Genomic DNA, 16,066 nt, shown 5'->3' on the forward strand with positions numbered 1-16,066 from the left:
TATCCTGGGCAGCAGAAATCTGTTATCAGCTTGCTTTTTGTAGCCACATTTCTAGAGGAAAGGGTGTCAGGCAGGCAGTCCAGCCTTTCTTACATGGCAAGGGTAGCCGGGGCTACTTGGGTTATTCAGGTGCCCATCAGGACCCACCCCTCCAAATGGCTTCTCCGCTGGTGGAGTGGAGGCTCCGCCAACCAGATGAATGGAACTTTATTCATTAGGTCTAGAGCCTCATTGCTTCGGGGAGGGAGCCACGGGAAGGAAAGAAGGAAAGGACTCAGAAATGGGAGGCTGAGGTGCCATTTTGAATGGGGCCCCTCTTAGCTAGAGAACCCAACCAGCTTTGTCACGGATTTCCCCTAAACCTTCAAATAAGTCTTTTTGAATCTCAGTTCGCTTCCTGGCCATGGGACATTTTGAGGTCTGAGTCATTAGCGAACACGAAGTCTCCACAGGGTTGAGTGTTTTTCTTGAGCAAACCTCGGTGGGAGGCGGAAACGCGCCGATTCCCTCCTCAGTGGGGAAGGAAGGGATCCAGAGCTTTTATGCAAAAGTCAGGAAGTGTGGATCTCGGCAGGGGTCGGGAAAGGGGCGAGGCCGCGGGCGGAAGCAACGAAGAAAGCGGCCCCCACCGAGCCCGTCCCCTCCCCTCCCCCTCGGGATCCAATTTGGGGAGGCTCCGCTGGGGCCCCGGGCCGCCCCGTTAACGGTCTTTGGGGGGAGCTCCGTTCCCTCGCGCTAAAAGGGCTTTTGTTGCCCCGGAAAGCCGGGGCTCCCCTTGTCCCTCTGGGCACCGTCTGGGACTCTTGAATTAGGGCGGTCGCGCCCCCCTCCCCGGGGAAGCGGAGGTCTCCCAGAGGCCGAATGACTTGTCTAGGATCACACAGGTAGTAAAAGGCAGAGTCGGGATTCACATTCAGGTCCTCTGACTCCAAATCCAGCACTCTTTCCCCTGCCCCCGCCGCCCTCCCCCGGGGCCCCTCCGCCCGATGCATGCCTGGGATTTTCCCGGCCTAGGATAGACTTTTCTCTTTCGACATGAGGAGGGACTGGGATGACCAAAGCTTGGGATGGGGCCCTGCTCTGGGGCCGCAGCGGGCGGGGCGGAGACGCCAGTGCTCCCTGAGGGCAGCCTCCGGGAGAGAGGGGGCGCTCTGCTCTAGTTATCGATGAATTCTAGGAAGGCGCCTGAACGGAGCCCGGGGCCCGCCCCACACGCTCCCCTCAGACTCTGCTCTTGATCCTGGTAGCGACCCCGCTTGGCTTTGGACGCCGCTTCCCACGTCTGGTCCCAGACCGGCCCCCTCTAACGTGGGAGGAGCCTCTTCTGGATGCCCGGGCTTAGGGCGGCTCTGGAGGCCCTTGTCCCCGAGGCCCCGCCCTGGAGGCCCCGCCCAGAGGTCCTTGTCCCCGAGGCCCCGCCCTGGAGGCCCCGCCCAGAGGTCCTTGTCCCCGAGGCCCCGCCCTGGAGGCCCCGCCCAGAGGTCCTTACTCCAGAGGTTCTGCCCTGGAGGCCCCGCCCAGAGGTCCTTACTCCAGAGGTTCTGCCCTGGAGGCCCCGCCCAGAGGTCCTTACTCCAGAGGTTCCGCCCTGGAGGCCCTGCCCCAAGGCCCTTGCCCTGGAGGCCTTACCCTGGAGGCCCTAGCCCCGGAGGCCCCGCCCCAGAGGGAGGCCCCGCCCGGAGGCCCCTGCCCCGACCGAGGCCACAAGCTCCTGCTCCGAGTTGGGCCGCTCTAGGACTTGACTTTAGAGCCGTACCTGGGACCTCTGTGGGAGCCCATCATATTTCCCCTTTAGAGTCGCCACCTTTACAAAGCTCTTTGGCCCTTCGGGAGGGGCGCGGTGGGCACAAGCCTCCCATCCGTTCCCCTCGTGGCGCCCTCCGAGAGTCCTCTGGGCTCCTGGGGCCGCCCTTGGCTTTGTGAAGCCTCGAGGGCCCAGGGGGGAGGGGGGGATCAGGCGGCTGGGGAAGGTGCTTCTCCGAGCTCCACACGGTCGTGGGGGGACACAGGCAGGCCCCGGTTCTGCTCGGGACTCTGAGCCCCTCTAGTCCGGGGGATTCATTTCAACAAGCATTTATTAAGCGCTGGCTATGTGCCAGGTACTGCGCTAGGTCCTGGGATTAAAAAAAGACAAAAGCGCAAAGGCCCCTGGACTCCCAGGGTGACTGGGGCCCGGAGGGAGGAGGGGCCAGAGAGGAGGAAACGCAAAATGGAGACACAGTGCGGCCCCACGCGGCCGCGGGGCGAGCCTCCTGTGGGAGATGGCATTTGAGTTGAGCCTTGAATGGAGCTGAAGGTTCCCGAAGGGCAGGTGAGGAGAGAGAGCATTCCAGGCATGAAAGCCAGCCTGCGCCGAGAGGGAGGGGCCGGCCAGTGTGGCTGAAACGTAGAGTATGTGAGGGTGATGATTACTCCCGGGTGGAAAGACGGGCGCCAGGCAGATGTTGAAGAGCTCTCAATACCCTGGTAGAAGGGGCAGTCTTTGTTCCTCAAGGCAGAGGGGGGTAAGAGACGATTCTGGAGCAGGGGAGGGGCGCCGTGAGACCTGTGCTTTAAGGATATCCATTTGGCAGCCGCGTGGGGGAGGGGGCTGCAGGTCCCTACCTTTGGCTCCTTCGGGGAGGCCGCGGCCGCCTCTGCGGGATGTCCTCAGCGCTCCAGAACTAGGGCACGTGGGTCAGGGGGAGGGGCTCCTCTTCCTTCCTGTTTGCTTTTTTTCTGAGGGAAATGGAGTTAGAGGAAGTGGAAGAGGGCTCCGAAATTCCCGCCACGCCCGGCCCGTCCTCCTTCCTCCCGCCCCGGGCTCCTGGGACTCGGTGCTCCCGTCTGAGAGCGCGCGCGCGGTGCTCCCTCTCCCGCTTGGGTCTCCGGGTCAGTGGCTCCCGTCCAAAGGGAGTCACCGCGTGGTTTGGGCCATTTTCAGGCCGGATCCACCGTGCGGACCCCGGAAGGCTCTGGGACCGGGACGATGCCGCCTCCAAGCACACGGAGGGACAGATGGCAAACGCCGCGGGCCTAAAGGACCGAGTCCACTCCGCCTGCGCGCAGTGCTCCGCGGTCCTGGGTCTGCCTTCTTGAAGGGCGCGGCCGCACGGATCGGAGCCCCCTCCCCGGTCAGCCGAGCCCCGCTTACTCTGTCTGCTTTGGGCATTTCTTCTTAATATTCTTTCTGGCCCTGCTGCGCTCGCAGCCGCTGCCCCCAGTCTCTGTGGGCGGAGGGATGTGTTTTAGACAGGCGTGACCTCAGTGACATCTGGCCTGCGCACTTCGCTCTCAGCTGCTCACGTGACTTGGAAATCACGGAGCTGCCCCTGAGCTCAGATTCTACCAGACTAGGCAAATTGTGGGGACGTTTCACCAGAGTACTGACGGAGGGAAGGTATTTGGAGACGGAAAGGGGCTGCGACGGGCTGGAGAGCGGGGGCAAAGTCAGGGCGGCTTGGTTAAAGTCGGGTCAGGGCCCACCTTCTGAGTCTTTCCGGCTCACCTTTAAGCAGTGTCCACGCCGGCCCTGAGCAGCCTTCCACTCCGGGCCGGGATCTTTGCTGCGGCCGCGCCCGGGCCGCTGCCCCGCGGGTCATGGGCGGATGTCGCCATTGCCAAAGCCTGGGCCCGCGGGGCTTTGCCAGAAATGATGCTGACCCGGGCCTTCCCTCCCCCTAGGGTCCCGGAGAAGGTGGAGGAAAGCTGGATTTATCCCAGTGCTTTACTGAGTTGGTCAAACTGTGGCTAAAATCACTGAGGGGATGGGCTTGTTGGACATGTGTGGCTCATATAGCCCTTTCTAGTCACCAAACCCATTCATTGTGACTGATGCTTTTCCTTTTCCTGGCACCCCAAGTCCTGTTCTCCAACCTCTATCTGGTTCCTTGTGCCTGCGGTCAGGCAGGTGGAGAGGCCCTCCTTGGGGTGAGGACTCCCAGTGTTCTGTTGTGGGATTGTAAAATGTTCTTCATGGCCTGATCAGTTGTTATGACAGACGCCCGAGGGGCTCCCGGCCCTGCAACCTTGATAAGTTGGCTGATGGGAGTTAGGAGTCCAGCCCAAAATGATGGACTAGATAATCACTGGAGCTCTAATTGTACTAGAATAGGGAATTCATGAGCTTGGCTCCATTAGCCTTGAACTGATTTGGAATCACTGAACCTGAACAAATACTTGGCTACCACTGGATGAGTTGGGGGTGTGTGTGGTCTTCTGGTCTCCATGCAAAACGGTTCCCCGTCTCCTCCTCTCGACCTTTTCTGAGTTCTGCACTCTGCTGCTCCTCAAGGGCTCTCTCCTCAACACTCCTCCACTTCTCTGTCCGGGCTGGGACGGAAGGCGTCTCCCAACACCCCTCCCCCACGGAGAATTCTGTCTCCTGGGTCTCATGGCGAGAGACTCTGCAGGATCTGGGAAATCATGGGAGTCGGGGCAGGGGTCAGGATGGCGGGGCCTTGAGCCGCCTGGCTGCTGCTGGTCCTTGTGTGTATATGTGCTTTCCCCTCCAGGAGTAAAGTGCACCTGCCAGACGCATGTCATGATTGTGATGATGAATCGGGTCAGCTTCCTTCTCTTACTTGGAATGAGATCCAGTTCCTTCCCCTCATTTGGGAATCACTGCTGGTCCTGGCCCTCCGGGAGGCCTTCCGTTGCCTCGGCATGATTTAGTGGAAAGAGTAGATGACTTGTGAATGATAGCCCCGGCTTCAGCGTCGAGCTCCACACCCAGCCCTCATGACCTCCACGAGTAGCCTCTGTGACCTCGGGAAACCACTTAGCCCTAAACTCGAATCTCGATTTCTTCATCTGTAAAATTGGCTTAACAATATTGGCCCTGCTCACCTAACAGGATGGTTGTGAGAGGAAAGCCATTTGTATTTTTTTGACTAGTTGAGCCAGTCCCTTTCTGCTTTAAATGTATTATTCTAGCGTCCTGGGATTGTTAAAGCAGATTAAATATTTGTATTCTCATGAACTACTAATAAGGTTTTTCTGAGCAAAAATAGGAAAGAATTCATAGCCATAAAAAGTCATGGAGGCGTGTTATTAATGAAAATGGTCTTATGGAAAGGACACGGGGTCCAGCTACTGAGGGGTTACTGATTTTCATTGTTATCTCGAACGATTTCAGTTCCAACAAGGACCAAAGTTGTAAGAGATTTAGCATATCTGGTCAAAGAAAATGAATCTCTTGTTTTCTGAAGTCCACAAAACATAGGGATCTGTCTGTTCCTCATAGTGATCCAGCATCCAGCGTCCGCTGGCCATGGTGCTGAGAAAATGGCCCTGGGCCTCCCGGCCTCAACCAGACTTGGGGACTCTAGGAGGCTTGGGGTAAATTACCGGGTCCTTGTAACCGGAGAGCTCTCGTAGTTAAAATACCCAAAGACGAACTCGGGAATGATTCTAAATAAAGCAAAAAGGAAGCGACCAAAGAGGACTGGAACGAACGTGTATTCTGCTGAAAATCAACGGCGCTCTCCCTTGTCGGAGGAGCACTGAGGCGAGAGGTTGCCGTTGCAGATTTTACAGGATTTGTGACATTTAGTGGCCAGATGCAGTGGTCCTACTTGTAAATTTCTCCTAGGTTTGGGAAGGAGGAAGAATTTTTAAAATAGCTTCACTCTGAATTGTTTCCATAAAAGCATCCCTAAAATGGCCCTACAGGGAATCTGTCTATTTGATTTAAAATAACTGTAATAACAACAGTGATAAAGATCGCAAGCTCCCTGAGGGCAGGGACAAATGGGATTTTGCCATTTGTATCTCTAGCACCTGGCACACTGCTTTTGCATGTAGTAGGTGCTTAATAAATGGTGGTAGACTTGAACCCTCATTATGAGAGTGCAAATGTGACTTTGTAGCCGATTGGGAAGTAGTGAACACTTTTGTGAAGGAAAGGGATGGGAGTGAGAAATGACCTATATTCATGAAAGGAGATGCTGGGAATTCTCTTACAAAACAGTAGCTAGACAAGGGGTAAGATTCACAGCCTTTCTGAGTCATGTTTTTTGAAGGGCATTTGTGATGTAAACACCAGCTCTGTCAGCAATATTTTGGGGGAAGAGCTCCTGTGAACCAGGGATTCTGAGGTGCCATGGAGGAGTAGCAGAAGCAATAGACAAGGACACTGAAGGAGTCTGATGGACTCCAACTGAAGGAAACCTCTTCCCTCCTCGGCTGGCCGGCTTCCCTCTTGTGCGGGTGTCCCCAGTGCTTAGCATAGTTCCTGACACATAGTGCTACATAAATGATTGTAGAATTGAATGGAACTCCCATTATGAAAGTTTCATGGTTAATTGTTTTGAATTTGAAGCTTTCTGAGAAAGAAATGGGTGTGATTGTGGAAAAATGGGGATTCTTGCTGCTGTTAACAGGATTTAATTGGAAAGAGAGTCCAGGAATCCAGCCATAGGAAGGGGAGGGCGAATCTTACTGCTTTCGTTCAGGGACGTGATAGATTGTGGCTTCCTAGGGCCTGACTCTTTTAAGATTTCAAGGACTAGTTTGTACTGTCAGGAAACTTGGCTAATTGAGGACAAATTGGCTGTAGAACAACCAGGTCATGTAATCAGCCAGGGGCTTCCCTTTCCCCCTTTCCTCCCCCTGCTTCCCTACCCCCTGTCGCTTTTCCTGTACCCGGTCCCTTTGGTCTTGCTCTGGGGCACGCCCCGGCCCTTGCAGGGGCTGGCCGGTCCCAAGACACTCCCAGACGCTTGGCTGTACACTGAGGGCGGGAGCCCCTTCCCCAGACATCAGTGGAGGAAGAATCTTTGACAAGATCCTGAGATGACAATGCATGCGCTCCGTGGATCCTTAGTCGTTACCTGGGCGGGGTCCTCAAGCATACCAGCTGTTTGCCCACTTCTTCCCCCCCCCCCCCGGGGTGAGGCTTTGGGTATGAAGGAGAGGAAGAAGAGAGAGGGGTGGATGGCAGAGGGCCCCAGGAGGTGAAGGATGGAGCGTAGCTGCCCGAGGGTGACCCAGGGAGGCATCTCGGATAATTTTAGCCACCTGGGGGAATGACGTCATGAGAAAGAGCGAGCCCTGAGCCCAAGGAACAGGGTAGGAGCCAGAGGGAATGCTGGCCCTGAAGTCAGAGGACCTTTAAGACCAGGCTGAGGCCCACGTCACCTGGGGCCCGGCTTCCTTATCTCCAAAGAGAGGCTGTTTGGCTGTATGTCCTCTTGGGTCCCTTCCAGCTCTAGACCCATAATCCCATTGTCTCCATCAGCTTTCTCGGGGGTCTCGAGGGGGGCGGCTGTGCGGGAGCTCTCTCCTTCTGCCCTTAATTTTGGTTTCTTCATCTCAGTTGCCGGGCATCTTTGGCTCTAGCTGAGTTTACTGAGACTCTGGCTGCAAGAAGGTGCCCTGTTGGATGTGTTCAGGGGCTCTCCCAGATGGATTGCAGGGATGGGGAGGGAGGAAGGAAGCCCGTTTTTTGAGTGCTTGCTGAGTTGGGAGTCCCTGTGTTGCGTCCTCTGACCCCTGCTCTTCAGGCGCCGGAAGCCCCCACCACTGGCACCGGAGGTCTCGTTAATGCTTGATCAGGGGCTGGGAGCAGGTGTGGTGGGCAGGTGGATTCAGACCAGAAAAGAGCTCGGAGACCACCTGGTCTGGCCCCCTCATTTTACAGATGAGGAAACGGAGGCAGGGAGGATTAGTGTGCCCAGGGTCTCCCATGGAAGCGTCTGCACAGACACCATAGAGTTGGAAGGGGCTTTAGCAGTGACCTTGTCCAGTGTGTGCCCAGGAAAGAAAAGGGGGAAAGCGCCCGCAGGCTGATGGCGGAGCAGCTGGCTGCCGGGGCGCCGCCTGATTGTGGAGGACCTTTAAATGCCGGACGGAGGCACTTGGACTCGCTGCCAAGGGCTGTTTCCTGTGCAGTAGTAGGGCTGGGGTGGTTTCATTACTGTCTTTCTGCTCATTGCCTAGTGTAGTTCCTGGCACATAGTAGGGGCTAATAAATGCTTATTGAAGGGTAGCGGGAGCCTTTGAAGCTTGTTGAGCAGAGAAATGGCATGACCAGCTGGCGGCGGGAGGGCAGCGGCTCCGCCAACGGGTAGGCAAGGTGGCTCGGCGGAGACAGACCCACCGGCTAAGGATCTATAACCAGATCGATAGGAAGAGTAGATGCAAGACCCCAGAGGGCAGATTTCTCGGGCTTCCTCTGCTGTGGTGAGGGGGTCCCGGTGGGCTGCCATCCTTTGCCCTCCCGTTTCAGAAGGGAGTCTCCTTCTGTGTCGGTGTCAATAAGATGCTGGTTTACCTGCCCCCTCCAGCTGCCCCTCACGGGCACCCGAGCCTGGGCCGGCTCCCCAAGCAGGACCGGCTCGAGCAGCTGGCCTGCAAGGTCCCTTCCAGCTCCAAATGGATGATCCTCTGACCTGCTCTTGGCCTGCCCACCCTCCCCACCCTCCCCACCTCCCCCACCTCTCCCGCCACCGAAGATGGAAGTTTTTTGAGGGGAGAGACTATTTCGTTTTTGTCTCTGTATCCCCAGTGTCTAGCCCAGGGCCTGCACATAGTAGGGGCTTAATAAATGTTTGCTGACTGACTGAATGAATATTGAGGAGCAAGCTCGGGTAGGCTCGCAGAGAAGAAAGAATACCTTACTTACTCCTTCCTCCCCCCAACGCGCGAACCCGCGTGCCTTCTTCAGCCATCAGAGTCCGAGTCGGGGGCTTTAACGGAGTCGTTCCTCAGACACGCCGGGCCTCCTCTGCAGGTATCACCCAAAGCCCCCAGCTCTCTCCCTGTGATTGCCTTTGTTCGGTAAGCTCTGGGCAGCCTCTCTATCTTGGTGGAACCATCAGCTTTCATCCATCCGGGGAAGGCTGGGGAAAGGCGTGGGGGTGTTGGGGGCCTCCTCTTAGGAGGAAGATAGAGAAAGGGCATCTCAAAGAGGCAGAAAAGGAGGGCCTCTGCCCCAAGCAAAATAATGACAGGAATAGTAAGAGCAGCTTAATCTATGTTTGTGGATTGAGTGCTTGATACAGGAAGATGAGTCCTTTATTTACCTACCTGGGGCTTCCTAATTTGCAAAACTCTTTTCCATACATTATTTTATGTGGAAGGGAGGGATATTTGACTCGCCATCCTTTCCAGAGGAGCAACAGAAAGGACAGACGGGAGCGACCTTATGCTGGTATCTGTTGGACTTTGCTCTTGGGGTGTCCCCACAGAGGCCTGATGGGGACCCACCCCAGGAGGGCCCGATGGCCACAATGGATAGAAAAAAAAAAAGCTCTGGGGGGGATCAAAGAGAGGAAGAGTGGAGGTTCTGCCTGGAGCCTGGGACTCCATTCTCCCTCATCCCAAAGAAAAATACTTGTGGGGAGAATTTTGGGGTGAGGCTGAAGGATGAGAAGATTGAAGCGGGGCGGGGGGGGTAAAGCATCCCCAAAGCCTTGGGGAGGAGGGCCAGGCTGTCTTCAGCTTGCTTTTCTGCCTGAACCAGGAAGCCAAGGGAGTTTGGAAGCCTGGAGAGCTCTCTTGCTAATGGGGACAGTGGGCAAGAGGGGCAGGCTGCTGGGTCTGACAGGTGCCATTGGCTGAATGCCAGGCTGTGGAGCCAAAGATGCTTGCCCGAGGCAGGTGAGGGAGGGGCATGGGAATCGAGGTCTCTGTTTCATTCACAGGAGGGATGTCTGCCAGTTGTTATAGGGGGGTGGGTTCTGCTGAGATGGGTAAGGGGTGCTGCCCCTCGGTGGGAGAGCAGGGATGTGCCCCCGGGGCCATGGTAGCAGCTTGGTTGGGTGGCAGGGGTTGGTGTGGGGGGCTGCCAAGCCCCAGACAGCTGAGCCTCTTTCCAAGTCTTCGGAGGGCAGCTGGACACCAACTTGGATATTTGACTGTGGGAAGGGGAGGGACCCCTAAAGGATCCTCCAAGACTAAGAGGTGCAAGAGACCTGAGGGACCACCTAGGCCAAGCCCCTCGTTTTGCAGATGAAGAAACTAAGGTCCAGAGAGGCCTGAAGGGCCGTGCCAGGATGTCGGCGCGGGGTGGCCAGCTGAGGGCCTGCGAGGGCGGCTCCCGCTTGTCCTGATCCTGGCTAGGGGAGGGCTTGGGCAGCATCTTCTCTGAGAAGGGATTGGAGGATCCAGCTAAGGGGTCTTAGATTGACATCCAGAACTGGAAATGTCTGCAAAGCCCCTGCTCCAACCCATCAGAAAACGGAGTCACTTAGCCAATGTCACCCAGAGAGTGAGAGGTGAAATTTGAACCCAGGCCCACCAGAGGATTTAAGCTGGGAAGAACAATTTAGGGAGGCCATTAAAAACAACGTGGAGACTTAAGTGCCCTGAACCTGCAGGAGAGACATTTGGGAAGCCTTAAAGAAAGGTGGAGGCCACGGAGAAAATGGACACCCAGAGAAAATACGTGGATCTTAGAGACACGGGAAGAGTGAAACTGGACAAAGGAGTGGTTACAGAACAGTGTTCCAGCCTAAACAAACCATCCAGCAAATTGGCTCACAAGTATTTGAATTTTCCATTCTGAACAATTAAAATGATCACTGGGACGGACCATCTAGATGGATTAGGAGACTGTGCCTCCGAATCATCCTCCTGCAGAGAAAAGCTAACAGACATAAGAGTGGACGGCCGGCAGCTCGGCCAAGCCTTTGTGTGTTGTGTCATTCGGTCTGAGAGTCTGAGGGAATTGAAGCTCCGGGCTGTGACCACCCCCGTTTTGCAGATGGGACTTTGGGCTCCTCCCCACTGCCCACTTCTCCTTGGTGGCCAACTCCTCGCATGAAACTTTTGGTGGAAGAAGGAGGCCTTTGGCAAAAGTGACATCCGTTGGCCAAGCAGTTGGGAATCACTTTCTGGATCACTGAATTGTTGGAAGATCCCGGAGTGATCACGGGCCAGCCCTACTCAATTCCGTTTTTCAGGAAACTGAGGCTAGGGGAAGATTAATGACTGATGGCCAGTACACAGAGCAGACTTGAGGAAGAGAGCAGGGGTGGGGGGAGGCTCTGAGTTTTGGAGTGGGTGCGGGTGTGCTGGAGAACTTGGTAGAGCAGAAGCATTTCCTCTTCCTCTGCTGCTCTGAACACCAGATGAGCCTTCCCAATGGGAGGAGGAAGAGAAAGGTAAAGGTGGAAACTGAGGGAAGTTGTGGAGGGCGGGCGGGGGACTATTTAACATGCTCCCGCCCCTTGGACTTTGTGGGGCTGCGTCTCTCTATCCCATTGGGGACCATCCTGAGTCACATGCCCAGTGAAAGTGGCCATTGGGCCCAGAGCTTTTCCTCCCAGAATCCCTCTGCCCTCTGACTCGGGTCTGGGGAAGGGAGGCACAGGGTTTGAGAGCGGGGCATGCTTCTGACCAAGGATGAATTCCCAGTATGTGTGAAGAGAGGGGGCCGGGTCCTGGGGACACTCTCGGGGGTGAGCCGGGGGGCCATCCTACCTAGTATTCCTTCACTTCAGCCACCTCAGGTTTCTGGGCCTGCCCCCTCCCCCCAGCCCTTGGCAGAAGTCAAGGCTTGGCTCCGTTTGCTTAATAAATGCTTGTTGAATGAATGAATGAATGAATGAATGAACAGATGAGAGAGAGAGAGAGAGAGAGAGAGAGAGAGAGAGAGAGAGAGAGAGAGAGAGAGTGTGTGAGTGTGAGAGTGTGTGCATGCCCATGGGATCATCAGGAAGTGCTGGATGGGGCGGTCCAGGTGGGGGGCAGTGGGAGGCAGGGCTTCTCCAGAGAGCCTTTCACCTGCCGTGTTATCCATGTATTTCCTTGCTCTCAATTCTAAGTCTTCTTTCTTCCCCATCCCACTTTGTTCCACCTTAGGGAAATTGGATTATGGGGCTGAAGGGTCCACAGTCAGGGTGTCGGATCGCTCAAGCTGAGACAAGAGGAGGGGGGTGGGGACGGGGGTGCCCCGTGGCTGGCCCCCAGTGCCCGGCGTTGCCTCTGGGGCAGCTCGCGCCGTCCGAGCTTGGGAGAGCCCTGAGCGGTCCGTTACTAGTTGCTTCGTTGTCACTGTCGAGTGGTGGTCGTGGGCAGGCTGTACGTCTGCGTCTCTGCCGCTCCCTTGAGATGGTCTGGATTGTCTGGTGGTCCAGTGGCTGCGCTGGCTGGCCGGCTCCTCGTTGGAGAGTGCATATAGGGGAGGGAGGGAGGGCTCGCTGGGGGAGCTCTGTAGGGGATGGCCCCGTGGGGGTTGGTCCGTCGGGGATGGCCCCGTGAGGGTTGGTCCCGTGGGGGATGGCCCCGTGGGGGATGGCCCCGTGGGGGATGACCCCATATGGGATGGCCCCGTGGGGGATGGCCCCGTGGGGGATGACCCCGTATGGGATGGCCCCGTTGGGGATGGCCCCGTGGGGGTTGGTCCCGTGGGGGATGGTCCCGTGGGGGATGGCCCCGTGAGGGATGGCCCCGTGGGGGATGGTCCCGTGGGGGATGGCCCCGTGGGGGATGGCCCCGTGGGGGATGGCCCCGTGGGGGATGGCCCCGTGGGGGATGGCCCCGTGGGGGTTGGTCCCGTGGGGGATGGCCCCGTGGGGGATGGCCCCGTGGGGGTTGGTCCCGTGGGGGTTGGCCCCGGCCCCGTGGGGGATGGCCCCGTGGGGGATGGCCCCGTGGGGGATGGTCCCGTGGGGGATGGCCCCGTGGGGGATGGCCCCGTGGGGGTTGGTCCCGTGGGGGTTGGCCCCGGCCCCGTGGGGGATGGCCCCGTGGGGGTTGGTCCCGTGGGGGTTGGTCCCGTGGGGGATGGCCCCGTGGGGGTTGGTCCCGTGGGGGTTGGTCCCGTGGGGGGTGGCCCCGTATGGGATGGCCCCGTGGGGGATGGCCCCTTGGGGGATGGCCCCATGGGGGTTGGTCCCGGGGGGGATGGCCCCGTGGGGGTTGGTCCCGTGGGGGTTGGTCCCGTGGGGGTTGGTCCCGTGGGGGATGGCCCCGTGGGGGTTGGTCCCGTGGGGGATGGCCCTGTGCGGGATGGCCCTGTGCGGGATGGCCCTGTGCGGGATGGCCCGAGGGCCAACTGATGTTGAGCTTGTCTCTGGGGTCAAGAGAGGGCCACCGGGAAGGGCCGCTGGCTATTTTCCAGCGACCCTCCCTCTTCATTTTGACTTTATGTCCTGTGGACGGGGCTGGTGGCCTCCAGGCTCGATCTGGTTGACCTTGGATCTCGTGCCGGCTTGGAAGTTCCGGACTCTGTGGGATCCAGGCAAACTGTGTCGGGAGGGGCTACTCTGGGGGCGTCTTTGCTGCCTCCAAGAGGTCGCAGGGGACTGTGGCGTGGGGGGCCAGTCAGGGGCTCCATGGGGAGAGATGCCACTGACCAAGGATGAGGTCCCAGGATGTAGCAAGTGGTTCCGAGGCCTGCTCCTGGAAGTGAAATCTCATCTCTCCATTAGTGCAGATGTTTGGTGGAGGGCTGGGGGGCGATGACAGGGGGGGCGGCATTGGCGGGACCCCCGAAGAGTTTCCCCCAAATTTAATGTCTTCCCTCTCCCCACTTGCCTCCCCACTGAATGAAGGAGCCCGGGCAAGAGCCCAAAGCCCAACTTGAGTGGTGGGAACTCATCCTGATTGTGGGATTTACTTCCTGCCCACCATTGTCTCCTGCCTATGTTGGACAGCTCTTTCCAGCTCTGGGTAGTTATGCAGAGCTTTCTGAAAGTCCCCTGGGCAGGCCCCGGAGCCCTGGGCGCTCGGACCTGCCCGTCAGCTCAGTCAGCAGTGACGTGGGAGGTCAGAATCTCTGGTCCCATGGACCTCGGTTTGCCAATAGATTGCTCCGGTCTGGGATGCCCCCTCCTCTTGTTTGATGTCCCGTCAGCCTCCCTCCTTCTCTGGACCCCTCCCAGTCTGGGATCTTCCTTGACCAGAACTCTCCTGTGTCCTGGTGCTGCGCCCCGATCCCTGCCTGTGACATCAGGGGATGAAGCTGACCAGACACGTCTTCTGGCCGGACCCTCCGGACGGGGAGAGCCTGTCTGTGCCTGAGAAGCTGGCTTAGGCCGGGTGGTTAAGCGGCAGCATCACCTTCCCTCCTCATTTATACCTTTCATCTCCTGGCTGGGCCCAGAAGCTCCTTAGCTTCCTCTAGAGCTCAGGTTCTGTTGGATTTGGGGGCGATCCTGACCTGATGCAGTCCTCTCGCTCCCCCTTTTCCTGAAAAGTCTCTAAAGTTAATTTCCTTCCCTTGAATGAGAGAACATGTATCCGTAAGAAAAGGCCGGTTTGCTTCTGTGGAAATGGCTGGAAGTCCACCCCTAGAGCTGGCCCTGGCAGGCCTGGGGTACCTCCTAGATCTTGGTCTTCTCCAAACTCCGAGTCTCATTGCGGGGGCCGCCCGCCGCCCGCCCCTGGTGCCAGGCTGAGTCTTTGCCCTCTGTCCTCCTCTCCTCCGCTCCAGTCAGTGTCACCCCTTCTCAGTTTTGCCTTTCCAGCGCGCTTCCTGTCTATCCGCTCTTCTGAGTTACAGCAGCTTCTGTCCGAGGTCTGACCCCTCCCCTTCGCCGCATCTGGCATTATCTGGACTATGGCAGCATCTCCCTCCCGAAGGCGGCCAGAGCGACTCGCCACAAGCCCAGGTAGGACTCCGTGCCTCGGCGAAATGCAAACTTCTTGGCCTTGAATCCACTCCTGCTCGGCTCTCTGGTCTCGTTTTGCGTCACGGCTAGGTCGCAGTCAGGGGCCACTGCTGTCTGTGGTTTCCGGCTGCTGGAAGTTACGATGGGTAACCTATGGCAACTGGTTCCAGTCCGATGGAAAATTCCAGTAACCAAACCACTTAGTAGGATTCGAGATCCATCATCATTGGGGTCCTCCCTCTGGGCCCTCTCTGTTCTACTCCCAAAGGAGAAGCTAAGTGCGTCTGGCCCTCACGCGGTGGGAGGGTCTTGGGGCGTCTGGTTGGGCCTCTCGTTCCCAGATGAGAAGCTGAGCAGGGGAGATCCCCCTCAGGCTCGGGCTCGGCTGTTCCTGAATCCAAGACCGACCTTGTAACCATGACACCTTTCTTCCGAGCGGAAACAAAGTTCTATTAGGACAAGGCGTGTTTCATTGTTTCTGTACGCTCCGAGCCTCGCACAGAGGAGGAGCTAAATCAGTATTTGTTGGATTCAATCCAACTCAATCAAATGGGAACGGGAAACAGTAGCAGGAATGAGAAGGGCTTCTGGCGGGGGGACATGGGGAGGGGGAGGAGGGACCGATGCCCAGGGCCTGCTGGAAGGCCGGTTCCTGGAGCAGGAGTTGTGGGACCCGTGGACTCCATGCTCCTCCACAGCTGGGAGTCAGGGACAGGAGACTAGAGAACATCACTGTCCCTGTGAGAACCGTCCAAACTCCTCAGCTTGCAGGGCTGCAGCACTAGAGGGAAAGGGGCTGGAGGTTGTCAGCTGGGGTTAAATGAAGCCTTTCTGCCGCCCTGCTTCCCCCACGGTCCTGGTGCCCCTCCCTTCTCCTCCAGTCTCTTCCCATTCCGATTTATTCTCCATTCAAGCCCATTAAAGTGATTTCTCTGAAAACTCGAGCATAATCATGTCACTCTGCCAGCCCTCAAATGATTCGAACGGGTTGGGATCACAAAGCAGACCCTTTGGCTTGGGGCTAACTTTGCAGACCCTTCCCAAACTCTGCGTCTAGCTAGTCTGGCCCCCGCACCCCTCGCCCACGGTACTCCGCCTCCCGTTTCTGGGCCTTTGCCTCTTTCTGAAATGAAACCCTCTTCCCTTCACCCCTTGGGGACATCGGTCAGCCAGAGCACCCCTTTGTACACAAAGAGTCCCCAGCCCTGCAGCTGCTACAGGCCCAAACTGGCCTCAGATCTAGGACCAGGTCTAACCTTGAGGCCAGGCTCTGCTTTGTTGGGTTTGCATCTCCAGGGCCCCCCGGCCTAGGGCCCGACACACTGGGCAGGCCCTTGATGCTGTTCAGTGGAGGCCTCTGGGAGCAGAAGGAGACCCTGGGCGCCATGGCACTACGGAAGGTGGCAGGCAAGTCATACGCAGGTACAAGGGCCTCAAGGCGTGCCCGGGGAATCGAAGGTCTCCTTAGCTCTGAGCTTTGGTGGTGGGAAGCACATGGAGTGACGTCAGGCCCTGGAAGCGAAGGC

The 16,066-nt window shown here is 57.6% G+C and overlaps 1 protein-coding gene across 8 annotated transcripts in view; it reads left to right on the forward strand.

Annotated features, from left to right (window-relative positions):
- Nucleotides 1–16,066, forward strand: part of PDE1C (phosphodiesterase 1C) — a 404,822-nt gene that overhangs the window by 265,681 nt on the left and 123,075 nt on the right. The gene's annotated exons all lie outside the window — the stretch shown is intronic.

This window comes from Sminthopsis crassicaudata, chromosome 1 (genome assembly GCF_048593235.1).
Source record: "Sminthopsis crassicaudata isolate SCR6 chromosome 1, ASM4859323v1, whole genome shotgun sequence".
Classification (NCBI taxonomy): Eukaryota; Metazoa; Chordata; class Mammalia; order Dasyuromorphia; family Dasyuridae; genus Sminthopsis; species Sminthopsis crassicaudata.